Source organism: Salmo trutta, chromosome 40 (genome assembly GCF_901001165.1).
Source record: "Salmo trutta chromosome 40, fSalTru1.1, whole genome shotgun sequence".
Taxonomy (NCBI): domain Eukaryota; kingdom Metazoa; phylum Chordata; class Actinopteri; order Salmoniformes; family Salmonidae; genus Salmo; species Salmo trutta.
Window position 1 is genome coordinate 23,830,198 of NC_042996.1, and position 16,178 is coordinate 23,846,375.

The following is a 16,178-nucleotide window of genomic DNA, read 5'->3' on the forward strand; positions in this document are numbered from 1 at the left end:
ATGATTTTCATGTTGCTACCAACCTTATTGTAATTCCAAAATAAAACGTTTTTTCACAAAATAAAATGTTATTACATATGAGTGTTATTTTACACTGTAAATTAAAGTAAAGAGTGGTTTTGGGTGAATTGTTCCTTTAACTATCAATGTCGGCAATAGAACACGCATTCAAATTTTGCTCACCTGACCAGATTGCGATTTATGATGGGACGTTTTTTCTGCTTGCTTTAGTTCTTTAACGGCACAGCTACAGTGACGGAAAAAAGTATTTGATCCACTGCTGATTTTGTACGTTTGCCCACTGACAAAGAAATGATCAGTCTATAATTTTAATGGTAGGTTTATTTGAACAGTGAGAGACAGAATAACAACAAAAAAATCCAGAAAAACACATGTCAAAATGTTATAAAATGATTTGGATTTTAATGAGGGAAATAGGTATTTGACCCCCTCTCAAATCAGAAAGATTTCTGGCTCCCAGGTGTCTTTTATACAGGTAACGAGCTGAGATTAGGAACACGCTTTTAACCTCTCCTGGCCAGTGGGACGCTTGCGTCCCACCTACTCAACAGCCAGTGGAATCCCGTGGCGCGTTATTCAAATACCTTAGAAATGCTATTACTTCAATTTCTCAAACATATGACTATTTTACAGCATTTTAAAGACAAGACTCTCGTTAATCTAACCACACTGTCCGATTTCAAAAAGGCTTTACAATGAAAGCAAAACATTAGATTATGTCAGCAGAGTACCCAGCCAGAAATAATCAGACACCCATTTTTCAAGCTAGCATATAATGTCACATAAACCCAAACCACAGCTAAATGCAGCACTAACCTTTGATGATCTTCATCAGATGACAATCCTAGGACATTATGTTTTACAATACATGCATGTTTTGTTCAATCAAGTTCATATTTATATCAAAAAACAGCTTTTTACATTAGCATGTGACTAGCATGTGACTAGCATTCCCACCGAACACTTCCGGTGAATTTACTAAATTACTCACGATAAACGTTCACAAAAAAACATAACAATTATTTTAAGAATTATAGATACAGAACTCCTTTATGCACTCGCTATGTCCGATTTTAAAATAGCTTTCGGTGAAAGCACATTTTGCAATATTCTGAGTAGATAGCCCAGCCATCACAGGCTAGCAATTTTGACACCCACAACGTGTGGTACTCACCAAAGTCAGATTTACTATAAGAAAAATGTTTGATTACCTTTGGTGTTCTTCGTCAGAATGCACTCCTAGGGCTTCTACTTCAATAACAAATGTTGGTTTGGTCCCAAGTAATCCATTGTTATATCCAAATAGCGGTGTTTTGTTTGTGCGTTCAAGACACTATCCGAAGGGTAAATAAGGGTGACGCGCCCGACGCGTTTCGTAACAAAAAAATTATAAATATTCCATTACCGTACTTCGAAGCATGTCAATCGCTGTTTAAAATACATTTTTATGCAATTTTTCTCGTAAAAAAGTGATAATTTTCCGACCGGGAGTGGTTGTTTTCGTTCAAAGAGAGAGAAAGTAAACATGGTGTCAGCTCGGGCACGCGCCTCCAGTCTCATTGTCCTCAGATCAACCACTTACAAAATGCGCTAATGTGTTTCAGCCATGGCCTGCAAAGCCACCATTCAGCTTTCTGGCGCCTTCTGAGAGCCTATGGGAGCGTTAGAAAATGTCACGTCATGCCAGAGATCCCCTGTTTTGGTTAGAGATGATCAAGAAGGCCATGAAATGGTCAGAGAAAGCGCTTCCTGTTTGGAATCTTCTCAGGTTTTGGCCTGCCAAATGAGTTCTTTTATACTCACAGACACCATTCAAACAGTTTTAGAAACTTTAGGGTGTTTTCTATCCAAATCAAACAATTATATGCATATTCTAGTTACTGGGCAGGAGTAGTAACCAGATTAAATCGGGTATGTTTTTTATCCAGCCTTGCAAATACTTCCCCCTATCCCCAACAGGTTAAAGGGAGTGCTCCTAATCTCAGTTTGTTACCTGTATTAAAACCTCTTGGCGTTCCCCTAGGATAGGGGGCGCTACAGCGATTTTTGAAAAAAAATCGTGCCCATTTTAAATGGCCTCCTACTCAAACTCAGAAGCTAGGATATGCATATAATTAATACTTGTGGATAGAAAACACCCTAAAGTTTCTAAAACTGTTTGAATGGTGTCTGTGAGTATAACAGAACTCATATGGCAGTCAAAACCCCGAGACAGATCAAAACAGGAAGTGGAATTCTGAATTGCGAACTCAACTTCATCACGTTGCCTATTAATCACACCGTGAGCTATGGTTCATTGAGCACTTCCTATTGCTTCCACTAGATGTCCCCAGTCTTTACAAAGTGATTTGAGTCTCCTACTGTGAAAACTGACACAATGACACGCTGTGGAACGTGGTCACACGGAGAGGGCCATCACCATTATGACGCCGGCGCCCCTGGTTACCCTCCCCTTTCGAAACGTTTTGAAACACAATGCAATCGTCCCCCTCGAATCTTATTGGAGCTCTCGTTTTCTGGATTTTTTGTTGTTATTATTCTGTCTCTCACTGTTCAAAAAAACCTACCATTAAAATTATAGACTGATAATTTCTTTGTCAGTGGGTAAACGTACAAAATTTGCAGGGGATCAAATACTTTTTTCCCCTCACTGTAGGAGAGCTCAAAATACCACCTTATACTTGAAAGCTCTTCTATAATTAAGTCATAAATGTGCATTGAAATTATGAAGGAACTGTGCACACTTTGGAGAGGTGTGTGGCCACTTGGAGACACCAGTTAGAACTCTCACTCAAACTTTTGTAATTGTTTTGTCTTGTTGCACCTACCCAACATTTTCCTGAATATTTTGAACATGTTACTGAATATATCCAAGTATTTTCAGATGTTATTATCAACAAATGTGGCAATAAGTACAGTAAATGTAAATGCACATACAATCAACAGTGTAATTCAGCCTTGTGTTTAACTGTTTTGACTTCACCTTTAGTCTAATGATTTGCCCAAAATGTCCAAACTGTTCCCTTTTGATTGCTACAATGGATATGCATCTGCTTTCCATATTTCCTCTGTAATAAACGTTTAAATTTAACCCTATCATATAGGCCAACTCCCACGAGTGTAAGGGGTTAAAGGGAAATTCACCGCTTTTCAACCTCATGTTCAATATCTCCTGCACAATACCAGTGTGTACATATGTGAAAACGGTGCATTTCTATGTTTTGTCGGAAAATGTATAAATTAAAAAAGTTCTACCCAATGACATCAAAATGTAAGTACTTCCTTGCGTTGTCAAGCAATAGTAAAAACAAGAACTATTGCACTGGGCACTGATGTTATTTCAACGTCTAGTTTAGATTTACATTTGGTTGATTTGTCAACTAACGTGAATATAACGAATCAACAAAACAATTCTTAATGTCATTGGATTTAGTTTAAAAGTTGTGTGAAAAAATTACAAAATTCCCTTACTTTGATGACTTTTTGCAAATCCAATCAGTTTTCAACATTGATTCAACCAGTTTTTGCCCAGTGGAGTGTTAAATATAAAAGATAAAATATTAAGCCACCTTTCCCTCAAGCATAATGGTGATCACTCCACCAACTCCAGATCAACGAGAACGAGGAAAAAACACACGTAAACAAACACATCAATGCTCTCTGAATGAAAAAGAGCGACAGCAATTATAAATGTGAATGATTACTTTCTATGCATTTGGCGTTTAGCTGGGTGAGGTACTGCCCTGGGAGGACTGTGATAGTGTTGATTTCCTACAGCAACAGACCAGTAGCTGATTTAATGGAGCGAACCCTGATAATGTGCCTGTAGAGACAAGCTCACGACCAATACGTTGTTTAGGCAGCTAATTGGTCAAAAATAAAACATACTGTATATCCCTCTGGAATTTTATCAAATGCTATTGCTGAGAGTCAGTAGTATATTAAAGGGCATGCTACAGTTAGATGTTCCCAATAGCCCCTAAGTGCAATATCTACATTTACGTGCAGTACTATTCATTTGGGGTTCATTTGGCCATATTGTTTGTGATGACGATGGCTAAATATTCACTGGCTATGCAGAGGGCCTTCAGTGGGGAGCTCATGCTCTATGCCATTTCCCGTCATTCCCCACATGGGCTGAGTCATTACCATCTGCCCACCTGTTAGCAGCTCCACACACTCCACTGGTCTCCAAACATGTCACAATGCAAGGCATTCACAGTCCGTTAGCAACCTGTGTCAGACAGTACATCCCACATACAATATGCATGGTTTGACTATTGAATGTAACTGAACTGTGTGTGGTCCCTGTGCATTGAGCAGGCAGGTATAATGCAGCAGGCACAGTGTATCTCTGACACTTACCTTTGCTGCTTTCTTGTTTGTGTCTAACCTCCCAGAGCTCTTCGATCTCTCTCTCTCTCTCTTATTCTCTCTCTCATTCTCTTTATCCTCCGCCCCTCTCTCTCTCTCTCTAAGCCCACCGCGATGTGACAGGTGAGTGGCGACACAAACAATAGCAAGGATCTCTCTTCTCAAGCCAGGCCCCAACAGAACACCACCTACCCAGTCAACAGACAGCTGCACGCTGGCTTATACGCTGGAAAAAGCACCCTGGCTTTCATAAGTTAATAAATGGGTTAATAAAAGTTAAATAAGGGTTCAACACGGTGCTACCATAGCGATGCATAGCCATGCATAATGCATCATACTGCATTGAGCCATAATCTCTGGGTCTATGAACTAATAAAGTTGTGTGTGCGTGCGTGTGCGTGCGTGTGAATTTATGAACTAATGAAAGATATGAAAGCCAGGTTGCTTTTTCCAGCGTATAAGTCAATCTAAGTGGATGATGCAGAAGGAACTGAAATAACAGAAGACTGAGCAGGGTTATGTCACATGTGCCGAAAACAACACCTTAATGTGAAATGCTTACAAGCCCTTAACCAACAATGAAGTTTAAGAAAAACAAGTGGTAAGAAAGTATTTACTAAAATAAACTAAAGTTAAAAAAAAGAAAAAAAAAGAAAATAGAAAAATAACAAATAATTACAGAGCAACAATGAAATAACAGTAAAGAGGCTATATACAAGGGGTACCAGTACAGAGTCAATGTGTGGGGGCACAGGTTAGTCGAGGTAATTAAGGTAAAGTGACTATGCATCGATAATAAACAGAGAGTAGAAGCAGTGTAAAAATGGGGGGATCAATGCAAATAGTCCAGGTAGCCATTTGATTAGCTGTTAAGGAGTCTTATGACTTGGAGGTAGAAGCTGCTAAGAATCCTTTTGGACCTACACTTGGCACTCCGGTACCACTTGCCATGCGGTAGCAGAGAGAACAGTCTATGACTAGGGTGGCTTGAGTCTTTAGCAATTTTTAGGGCCTTCCTCTGACACCGAATGGTATAGAGGTCCTGGATGGCAGGAATCTTGGCCCCAGTGATGTACTGGGCCGTACGCACTACCCTCTGTAGCCTTGCGGTTGGAGGCCGAGCAGTTACCTTAGCAGATGGGGATGCAACCAGTCAGGATGCTCTCGATGGTGCAGCTATAGAACTTTTTGAGGATCTGAGGACCCATAGGCCCTCTTCACGACTGTCTTGATGTGTTTGAACCATGATAGTTTGTTGGTGATGTGGACACCAAGAAACTTGAAGCTCTCAACCTGCTCCACTACAGCCATGTCGATGAGAATCGGCCCTCCTTTTCATGTAGTCCATGATCATCTCCTTTGTCTTGATCATGTTGAGGGAGAGGTTGTTATCCTGGCACCACACTGCCAGGTCTTTGACCTCCTCCCTAAAGGCTGTCTCATCGTTGTCGGTGATCAGGCCTTCCACTGTTGTGTCATCTGCAAACTTAATGCTGGTGTTGGAGTCCTGCTTGGCCATGCAGTCATAGGTAAACAGGGAGTACAGGAGGGGACTGAGCGCTCACAGCTGAGGGGCCTCCATGTTGAGGATCAGCATGGCAGATGTGTTGTTACCTATCCTTACCATCTGGGGCCAGCCGTCAGGAAGTCTAGGATCCAGTTTCAGAGGGAGGTGTTTAGTCTCAGGGTTCTTAGCTTAGTGATGAGCTTTGGTGTGTGTGGAACGCTGAAATGTTGTCAATAAATAGCATTCTCACCTAAGTGTTCTTTTTGTCCAGGTGGAAAAGGGCAGTGTGGAGTGCAATGGAGATTGTGTCATCCGGTATGCAAATTGGAGTGAGCCAAATGTGAGCCATGACCAGCCTTTCAAAGCAATGGCTTCAGATGTGAGTGCTACGGGTCGGTAGTCATTTAGGCAAGTTACCTTGGTGTTCTTGGGCACATAGACTACGGTGGTCTGATGAAACATTGGTATTGTAGACTTGGTCAGGGAGAGTTTGAAAATGTCAGTGAAGACACTTGCCAGATGATCAGCGCATGCTCGGAGTACCCGTCCTGGTTATCCGTCTGGTCCTGCGGTGTTGTGAATGTTGATTTGTTAAAGGTCTTACTCACATCGGCTACGGAGAGCGTGATCACACAGTCGTCCGGAACTGCTGGTGCTCTCATGCATGCTTCAGTGATGCTTGCCTCGAAGCGAGCATGATAGGCATTTAGCTCATCTGATAGGCTTGTGTCACTGGGCAGCTCGCGGCTGTGTTTCCCTTTGTAGTCCGTAATAGTTTGAAAGCCCTGCCACATCCGACGAACGTCAGAACCGGTGTTTTGGGATTCAATCTTAGTCCTGTATTACCACTTTGCCTGTTTGATTGTTCGTCAGAGGGCGTAGCAGGATTTCTTATAAGCGGCAGCTCTACCCTTTAGCTCAGTGTGGATGTTGATGGTAATCCATGGCTTCTGATTGGGGTGTGTTCGTATGGTCACTGTGGGGACGACATCATCAATGCACTTATTGATGATGCCAGTGACTGATATGGTGTACTCCTCAATGCCGTCTGAAGAACCCTGGAACATATTCCAGTCTGTGCTAACAAAACAGTCCTGTAGCTTGGCATCTGCGTCATCTGACCACATTCATATTGAGCGAGTCACCGGTGCTTCCTGTTTTAGTTTTTGCTTGTAAACAGGAATCAGGAGAATAGAATTATGGTCAGATTTGCCAAATGGGGGGTGAGGGAGAGCTTTGTATGCGTATCTGTGTGTGGAATAAAGGAGCTCTTTTTCCACTGGTTGCACATTAGGTAAATTAGGTGAAACAGATTTAATTTTCCCTTCATTAAAGTCCCCGGCCACTAGGAGTGCAGCCTCTGGATGAGCATTTTCTTGTTTGCTTATGGCATTATACAGCTCGTTGATTGCGGTCTTAGTGCCAGCATCAGTTTGTGGTGGTAAATAGACAGCTACGAAAAATATAGATGAAAACCTTCTTGGTAGATAGTGTGGTCTACAGCTTATCAGGAGATACTCTACCTCAGGGGAGCAAAACATAGAGACTTCCTAAATATTAGATTTCGTGCACCAGCTGTAATTGACAAATAGACTCAGACTGCCACCCCTTGTCTTACCGGAGGCAGCTTTTCTATCTTGCCGACGCATGGAAAACCCAGCCAGTTGTATGTTATACATATCATCGTTCAGACATGACTCTGTTAAACATAAGAGATTACAGCTTTTAATGTCCAGTTGGTAGGATATCCTTGATTGGAGCTCATCCAGTTTATTATCCAATGATTACACGTTGGCTAATGGTACAGAAGGTAGACTCACTAGCCCGTCGGATTCTTACATGGCACACTGTCCTACATCCCCTATATCTATGTCACTTTTTCATGTGAATGTGTCAGGTCCTGACCAGCAGAGGGCGTATTGCTTAGTCTTGGTCAGGATGTGGCAGGTGGTTTGTGTTTGTTAAATGTTGTGCTGGTGATTGGGACTTCCAATTGAAGGCAGGTGTGTATAGTTGCCTTTGATTGGAAGTCCTATATAGGTGTGTGTGTTTTTCTTTGGGGTTGTGGGGAATTGATTTTGCACTGCGTTTTGTATAGCCTGCAAGACTGTCCATGTCGTGAGTACTGTCTAGTGTTTTTTTTAAAGTGGATGCCTTACATGTTTTGTCAGTAATAAACATGAGTGTCCACAATCCCGCTGCACCTTGGTCCTTCTCTCTCCCATACGACATATTCGCCGAAGAGTACGACATTTTTTGTGACAGAATTCCCCACCAAACCAGGACCAAGCAGCGGAAGAAGTCTGGCGAGGACTGGCGAACACGACGGGTAAGGGAGACCGAGAGGCACCCCCAAGATTTTTTTAGGGGGGGGCACAAGGGCTGTTTGATGGGGCAAGACTGGAGTGCCAGTCAACAGTCAACAGAGCTGCCCGCCAGTCAACAGTCACCAGAGCTGCCCGCCAGTCAACAGTCACCAGAGCTGCCCGCCAGTCAACAGTCACCAGAGCTGCCCGCCAGTCAACAGTCACCAGAGCTGCCCGCCAGTCAACAGTCACCAGAGCTGCCCGCCAGTCAACAGTCACCAGAGCTGCCCGCCAGTCAAGAGTCGCCAGAGCTGCCCGCCAGTCAAGAGTCGCCAGAGCTGCCCGCCAGTCAACAGTCACCAGAGCCGCCCGCCAGTCAGGAGTCGCCAGAGCCGCCCGCTAGTCAGGAGCCGCCAGAGCCGCCCGCTAGTCAAAAGCTGCCAGAGTGGCCCGACTGCCCGGAACTGCCAGAGTGGCCCGACTGCCCGGAACTGCCAGAGTGGCCCGACTGCCCGGAGCTGCCAGAGTGGGCCCGACTGCCCGGAGCTGCCAGAGTGGCCCGACTGCCCAGAGCTGCCAGAGTGGCCCGACTGCCCGGAGCTGCCAGAGTGGCCAGACTGCCCAGAGCTGCCAGAGTGGCCAGACTGCCCGGAGCTGCCAGAGTGGCCAGACTGCCCGGAGCTGCCAGAGTGGCCAGACTGCCCGGAGCTGCCAGAGTGGCCAGACTGCCCAGAGCTGCCAGAGTGGCCAGACTGCCCGGAGCTGCCAGAGTGGCCCTCCTGTCCTCCGGCCCAGCCCGAGTGGCCCTCCGGTCCTCCGGCCCAGCCCGAGTGGCCCTCCGGTCCTCCGGCCCAGCCCGAGTGGCCCTCCGGTCCTCCGGCCCAGCCCGAGGGGCCCTCCTGTCCTCCGGCCCAGCCCGAGGGGCCCTCCTGTCCTCCGGCCCAGCCCGAGGGGCCCTCCTGTCCTCCGGCCCAGCCCGAGGGGCCCTCCTGTCCTCCGGCCCAGCCCGAGGGGCCCTCCTGTCCTCCGGCCCAGCCCGAGTGGCCCTCCTGTCCTCCGGCCCAGCCCGAGTGGTCCGTCTGCCAGGGTCAGCCCGAGTGGCACGTCTGCCCGGCGCAGCTAGCGGCGCCACCGAAGTGGGCGACGCCAAATGTGGAACGAAGTCCACATCCTGCACCTGAGCTACCTCCAGGATAGGTGAGTTGGGGAGGGAGGGTGTAGCACAGTGCCGTTGGTGACGGCAGCCACCCTCCCATCCCTCCCTTATTGTTTAGGGGTTATTGTTTGTTGGTTTTGTTGGGGTATTGGGGATTTTCTTGTGATTTTCTTTTTTTAGGTGCATCCCGGGGTCTGCACCTTGAGGGGGGGGTACTGTCACGTCCTGACCAGCAGAGGGCGTATTGCTTATTCTTGGTCAGGATGTGGCAGGTGGTTTGTGTTTGTTAAATGTTGTGCTGGTGATTGGGACTTCCAATTGAAGGCAGGTGTGTATAGTTGCCTTTGATTGGAAGTCCTATATAGGTCTGTGTGTTTTTCTTTGGGGTTGTGGGGAATTGATTTTGCACTGCGTTTTGTATAGCCTGCAAGACTGTCCCTGTCGTGAGTACTGTCTAGTGTTTTTTTTCAAGTGGATGCCTTACATGTTTTGTCAGTAATAAACATGAGTGTCCACAATCCCGCTGCGCCTTGGTCCTTCTCTCTCCCATACGACATATTCGCCGAAGAGTACGACATTTTTTGTGACAGAATGACAGGGATTTGGGCCTTGTCCGGTGTCTGAAGTAAATCCTTTGCATCTGACTCGTTAAAGGAAAAAAATCTTTGTCCAGTACAAGGTGAGTAATCGCTGTTCTGATATCCAGAAGCTCTTTTCGGTCATAAGAGACGGTGGCAGAAACATTATGTACAAAATAAGTTACAAATGACGCAAAACAAACACACAATATCCCAATTCTGACCCGATTCAGGAAACTAGACATATGTTGCAAGTCACGACTACACAGGAGAGTAGTTTAAACAATATTTTATATTTATCAAAATGCATTTTTTAGGCAGAAATGCCTTGAACATGTGACCTTTCATGTGCCTTAATAACACACTTGTATGCCATCTGTAAATATGAATAAAATGGTTAAATTATGAGCCTTGTTGGTTAAGCCACATAAAAAGACCATAACCTTCCCACTAGCCATGATTGGCTGAGATAATGAGTGGGCTGGACATGCCGAGAGATGAGTTCGGATTGGTCTGCCATATAGAGGGCATTTGTCTTTTTGAGCTGGTCAGTCTGTGTTGGTAATCCTGTTGAACGCGGCTTTTTTTAAATGCAGCTGCATAAGTGTTGCTCTCCACTTTCTGGAGGATCGAGTTTACAAAGTAGAATTAGTGGAATTAGAGTACAATAGCTAAAGAGATGGGAAAACACCTGTTTCCGGATTACGTCTTCAAACTAAGGGCATTTGTGGCAGGGATCCGTGACAGTGAGACGCGTCCCCCATGCATGATGATGTATACAGGTAAGATAGCTAGACTATCTACATTTTCAGATATTACCATTTCTAATTTTGACAGAAAGTTGTTTAATTTCAAGCTAAAGTGTACTGCTAGCTACCGTTAACTGGCTGGCTCACTAGCTGAAGTAACAGTGCCTTGCAAAAGTATTCATCCCCAATGCCATTTTTCCTATTTTGTTGCAATACAACCTGTAATTTAAATGGATTTTTATTTGGATTTCATGTAATGGACAAACACAAAATAGTCCATATCGGTAAAATGGAATTAAAAAAATTCTCAAAATTAAAAAAACGGAAAACTGGTGCGTGCATATTTATTTATTCACTTTGCTATGAAGTCCCTAAATAAGATCTGGTGCAACCAATTACCAGAAGTCACATTATTAGTTAAATAAAGTCCACCTGTGTGCAATCTAAGTGTCACATGATCTGTTATATGATCTCAGTATATATACACCAGTTCTGAAATGCCCCAGAGTCTGCAACACCACTAAGCAAGCGGCACCAGCAAGCAAGCGGCACCATGAAGACCAAGGAGCTCTCCAAACAGGTCAGGGAGAAAGTTGGGAAGAAGTACAGATCAGGGTTGGGTTATAAAAAATATGCGAACTTTGAACATCCCATGGATCACCATTAAATCCATTATATATTTTTTTTAAGTATATGGCACCACAACAAACCTGCCAAGAGACGGCCACCCACCAAAACTCACAGACCAGGCAAGGAGGGCATTAATCAGAGAGGCAACAAAGAGACCAAAGATAACCCTGAAGGAGCTGGAATGCTCCACAACAGAGATTGGAGTATCTGTCCATAGGACCACTTTAAGCCGTACACTCCACAGAGCTGGGCTTTACGGAAGAGTGGCCAGAAAAAAGCCATTGCTTAAAGAATAAAATAAGCAAACACGCTTAGTGTTCTCCAAATATGGAAGAAGGTTCTCTGGTCATATGTTACTAAAATTGAGCTTTTTGGCCAGCAAGGAAAACGTTATGTCTGGTGCAAACCCAACACCTCTCAACACCCCGAGAACACCATGAAAAACATCCCCACAGCATGATACTGCCACCACGCTTCACTGTGGGGATGTTTTTCATTAGCAAGGGCCTGGGAAACTGGTCAGAATTTAAGGAATGATGGATGGCGCTAAATACAGGGAAATTCTTGAGGGAAATCTGTTTGAGTCTTCCAGAGATTTGAGACTGGGACAGAGGTTTACCTTCCAGCAGGACAATGACCCTAAGGGGTTAAAGGGGAAACATTTAAATGTCTTGGAATGGCCTAGTCAAAGCCCTGACCTCAATCCAATTGAGAATCTGTCGTATGACTTAAGATTGTTGTACACCAGCGAAACTCATCCAACTTGAAGGAGCTGGAGCAGTTTTGTCTTGAAGAATGGGCAAAAATCCCAGTGGCTAAATGTGGCATGCTTATAGAGACAAACTCCAAGAGACTTGCAGCTGTAATTTCTGAAAAAGGTGGCTCTACAAAGTATTGATTTTGGAGGGTGAATTGTTATGCATGTTCAAGCTCAATTTTTTTGTCTTATTTCTTGTTTGTTTTATCCCCAAAAAATATTTGCATCTTCAAAGTGGTAGGCATGTTGTGTAAATCAAATGATACAATCCTCCCAAAAATCTATTTTAATTCCAGGTTGTAAGGCAACAAAATAGGAAAAATGCCATGTGTGGTGAATACTTTCACAAGCCACTGTATTACCGGTGTGATCATATAGCCTACCTCAAATTTTGAAAAGAAATGTCCCGAACAACAATGCATTGGCAGGTAAATTCAAGCAAAGCCAGTATGCGTTGATAATTTATTGGACCTATAGCTTACTGCACAAACCTCATTGCTACAGTACTGTTTTTAATTGGTTAATGTTGCATAGGCTTACATTTTTTAAGTCATGTTAATAAAAAATTATATCGGTAGATCTCGGCATGCATTTTGACTCAGAAAGTGATCTAGAGCATCCCAAAAACATGTTCAACGGATGACATGTCTGGTGAGTATGAAGGCCATGGAAGAACTGGGACATTTTCAGCTTCCAGGAATTGTGTACAGATCCTTGCGTCATGGGGCTGTTCATCATCATGCTGAAACATGAAATGATGGTGGCACGATGAATGGCACGATAGTGGGCCTCAGGATCTCGTCATGGTATCTCTGTGCATTCAGATTGCCATCGATAAAATGGAATTGTGTTTGTTGTCCTTAGCTTTTGCCTGCTCATACCATAACCCCACCGCCAACACGGGGCACTTAAACGTTCAAATGTTGCCATCATCAAACCGCTTGCCCACACAACGCCATACATGCTGTCTGCCATCTGCCTGGTACAGTTGAAACTGGGATTAATCCGTGAAGACCACACTTTTCCATTGTTTCCATGGCCATCGAAGGTGAACATTCTCCCACTGAAGTCGGTTACGACACCGAACTGCCGTCAGGTCAAGACCCTGGTGAGAATGACAAGCATGCAGATGAGCAGAATTTCTTCAGTTGTGCAAACCCACAGTTTCGTTAGCTGTCCGGGTAGCTGGTCTCAGACGATCCTGCCGGTGAAAAAGCCAGATGTGGAGGTCCTGGGCGGCGTGGGAACACACCAGCAAATTCTCTAAAATGACGTTGGAGGCGGCTTATGGTGGAGAAATGAACATTTAATACTCTGGCAACAGCTCTGGTGCAAATTCCTGCAGTCAGCATGCCAATTGCACACTCCCTCAAAACTTGAGACATCTGTGGCATTGTGTTGTGTGAAAAAACTGCACATTTTAGATTGGTCTTTTAGTGTCCCCATCACAAGGTGCACCTGTGTAATGATCAGGCTGTTTAATCAGCTTGTTGATATGCCACACCTTTCAGGTTGATGGATTATCTTGGCAAAGGAGAAATTCTCACTAATAGGGTTGTAAACAAATGTCTGCACAACATTTGAAAGAAATCAGCTTGTTGTACATATGGAACTTTTGTTTCAGCTCATGAAAGATGGGACTACATGTTGAGTTTATATTTTTGTTCAGTGTCGTACAAAGTCAAATGGATGTGAACCATTTCTTCAGAATCTGCAACAGAGTTATATCTGAATCAGCTGTCATGACATTGGCCTGTGGGTAAGGTTTATGACCCCCCCCATAAATACCTTTCTCCCTTCCCTCTCTCTCTGACTCTACTGAAGGACTCTTGAATAGCCTTTGTTTACATTTACATTACATTTAAGTCATTTAGCAGATGCTCTTATCCAGAGAAACTTACAAATTGGTGCATTCACCTTATGATATCCAGTGGAACAACCACTTTACAATAGTACATCTATATCTTTTTTGGGGGGGGGTTAGAAGGATTACTATATCCTATCCCAGGTATTCCTTAAAGAGGTGGGGTTTCAGGTGTCTACGGAAGGTGGTGATTGACTCCGCTGTCCTGGGCTGAGCGGGAACTGTGCTTCCTCAGAGGTAGGGAGGCGAGCAGGCCAGAGGTGGATGAACGCCGTGTCCTTGTTTGGGTGTAGGGCCTGATCAGAGCCTGAAGGTACGGAGGTGCCGTTCCCCTCACAGCTCCGTAGGCAAGCACCATGGACTTGTAGCGGATGCGAGCTTCAACTGGAAGCCAGTGGAGAAAGCGGAGGAGCGGGGTGACGTGAGAGAACTTGGGAAGGTTGAACACCAGACGGGCTGTGGCGTTCTGGATGAGTTGTAGGGGTTTAATGGCACAGGCAGGGAGCCCAGCCAACAGCGAGTTGCAGTAATCGCTTCCTGTGTGAGGCAGGGTCGTACTCTGTTAAACATAGAGAGTCTGGGAACATCAAACAAGTGGGGGGAAAGGAACCATATTTCAGTAATAGAACCAGTTGTAAATATGCGTTGGTACTTAATGAATATGATGTCAGTTCGGTTGTCATCTGAGACATTATGACGGATGACAGGACAACATAAACTGTATCTGGGAAAGTCTACACATTATAGTTATCAGATTAACATGGAATTGTTGTGCAATTGAAATGAAATTTAAATGAAACTATTTGTGAAAAGATTAAATGTAATTTTAGCTTCCAAATGAGAGAATTGGGTTTTCATAAGGTTAGAGCTCTGTTCAATCGGTGGCCCGCCCCTGTGAAGAGACATTGGTTATAAACTATGAAACACACCCTTCTCTCCCTCCACTATATAAGCCCGTGAAGAAAATGTAAACTTCTGTTCCGAGTAAGTGAGGCCTGCAGCCTCTGCGTTAAAAGGGTGAATAACTTTCTGTTCCGAGGACGATAGGACGACGATCCATACGTTAAAAAGGATTCAGATAATACTACAGAACTAAGCCAACCTCAGCGTGAGCTTTGGTTGCGAATGGTAGGAACTTTGAACTGTTATTCACTACAGAAGTGATACCTCCTAGCCGTTGAGTTAGCAGCGGCCGCTGTAAACGTGAGCTAGGAAAGGACGGACGACGTATCCAGTCTAACACACAACGACGATACTACAACATATACCATTTACCACCAGAGACATTCTTCCGAGGACAGCAAGCTCTCTGCTGGGCAACACGGCCAGCATCTACGACCAACCTACCGAAGCGCAGCTCAGAGTCAATATTTATTGCATTTCTCTTTTCCAAATGGACGGTAATTTAGAATGCATAAAATACTGTATTTACAATAGCATAGCTGCTCCCTTTGCTCCTCAGTCTTCCCGCTCTTTCACTCAAACCCAACCCCCTTTCCTTTGTGTAACCAGCCATCATGTCGGCTCCGTCCACCAGGGATATTTTCTGTAAGACATAAGTTGCATTCTGTGTATATGTAATTCTGTGTGATTAGTTGGGTATTTAGTAAATAAAAAATTAAACCAAATTTTGTATTGCTGATTCAACTTGTTAGCCAGTGTTCGTGAAGATATCCACGAATTTACAACTTTCAGATGAGACTGAAATAAGATGACGATTAATATTGACTGCTATAGATGTAAAATATTACTAGGTCTTTAAGAGTTTATTCGGAAGATAACAGCTCTATAAACACTCTTTCATGGTGCCCCGACTTTCTAGTTAATTACATTTTCATGATTAGCTCAATCAGGTAATATTAATTACAGAGAAAGGATTTTATAGAATAGCATGTCATATCACTTAATCCGGCATAGCCAAAGACACGACACAGGTAATGTAGCAGCTTATCAAAGACACTATTGAATGGATTTCAATATGTAGTGAAGAAATGCATATTATCCTATCTTTGTCATGATATTCAAAACTAGACGGAGACATTGATGATTTGGGGTGATTAACCCAAAAAAGGATGATTAGGGGTGAGGAGGAGTAGAGTTGGTGGTTGCTTTTATCCCCAGGAGACCCGTACGGTGTCAGGTTAGTGGCAATTGACAGGTGATAGTGCTGTAGGGGGCTTTCAGGTACCACTACGAGGCCCCACTTTGAGTTATGCTTCTCAGTCACTGTCTGGGT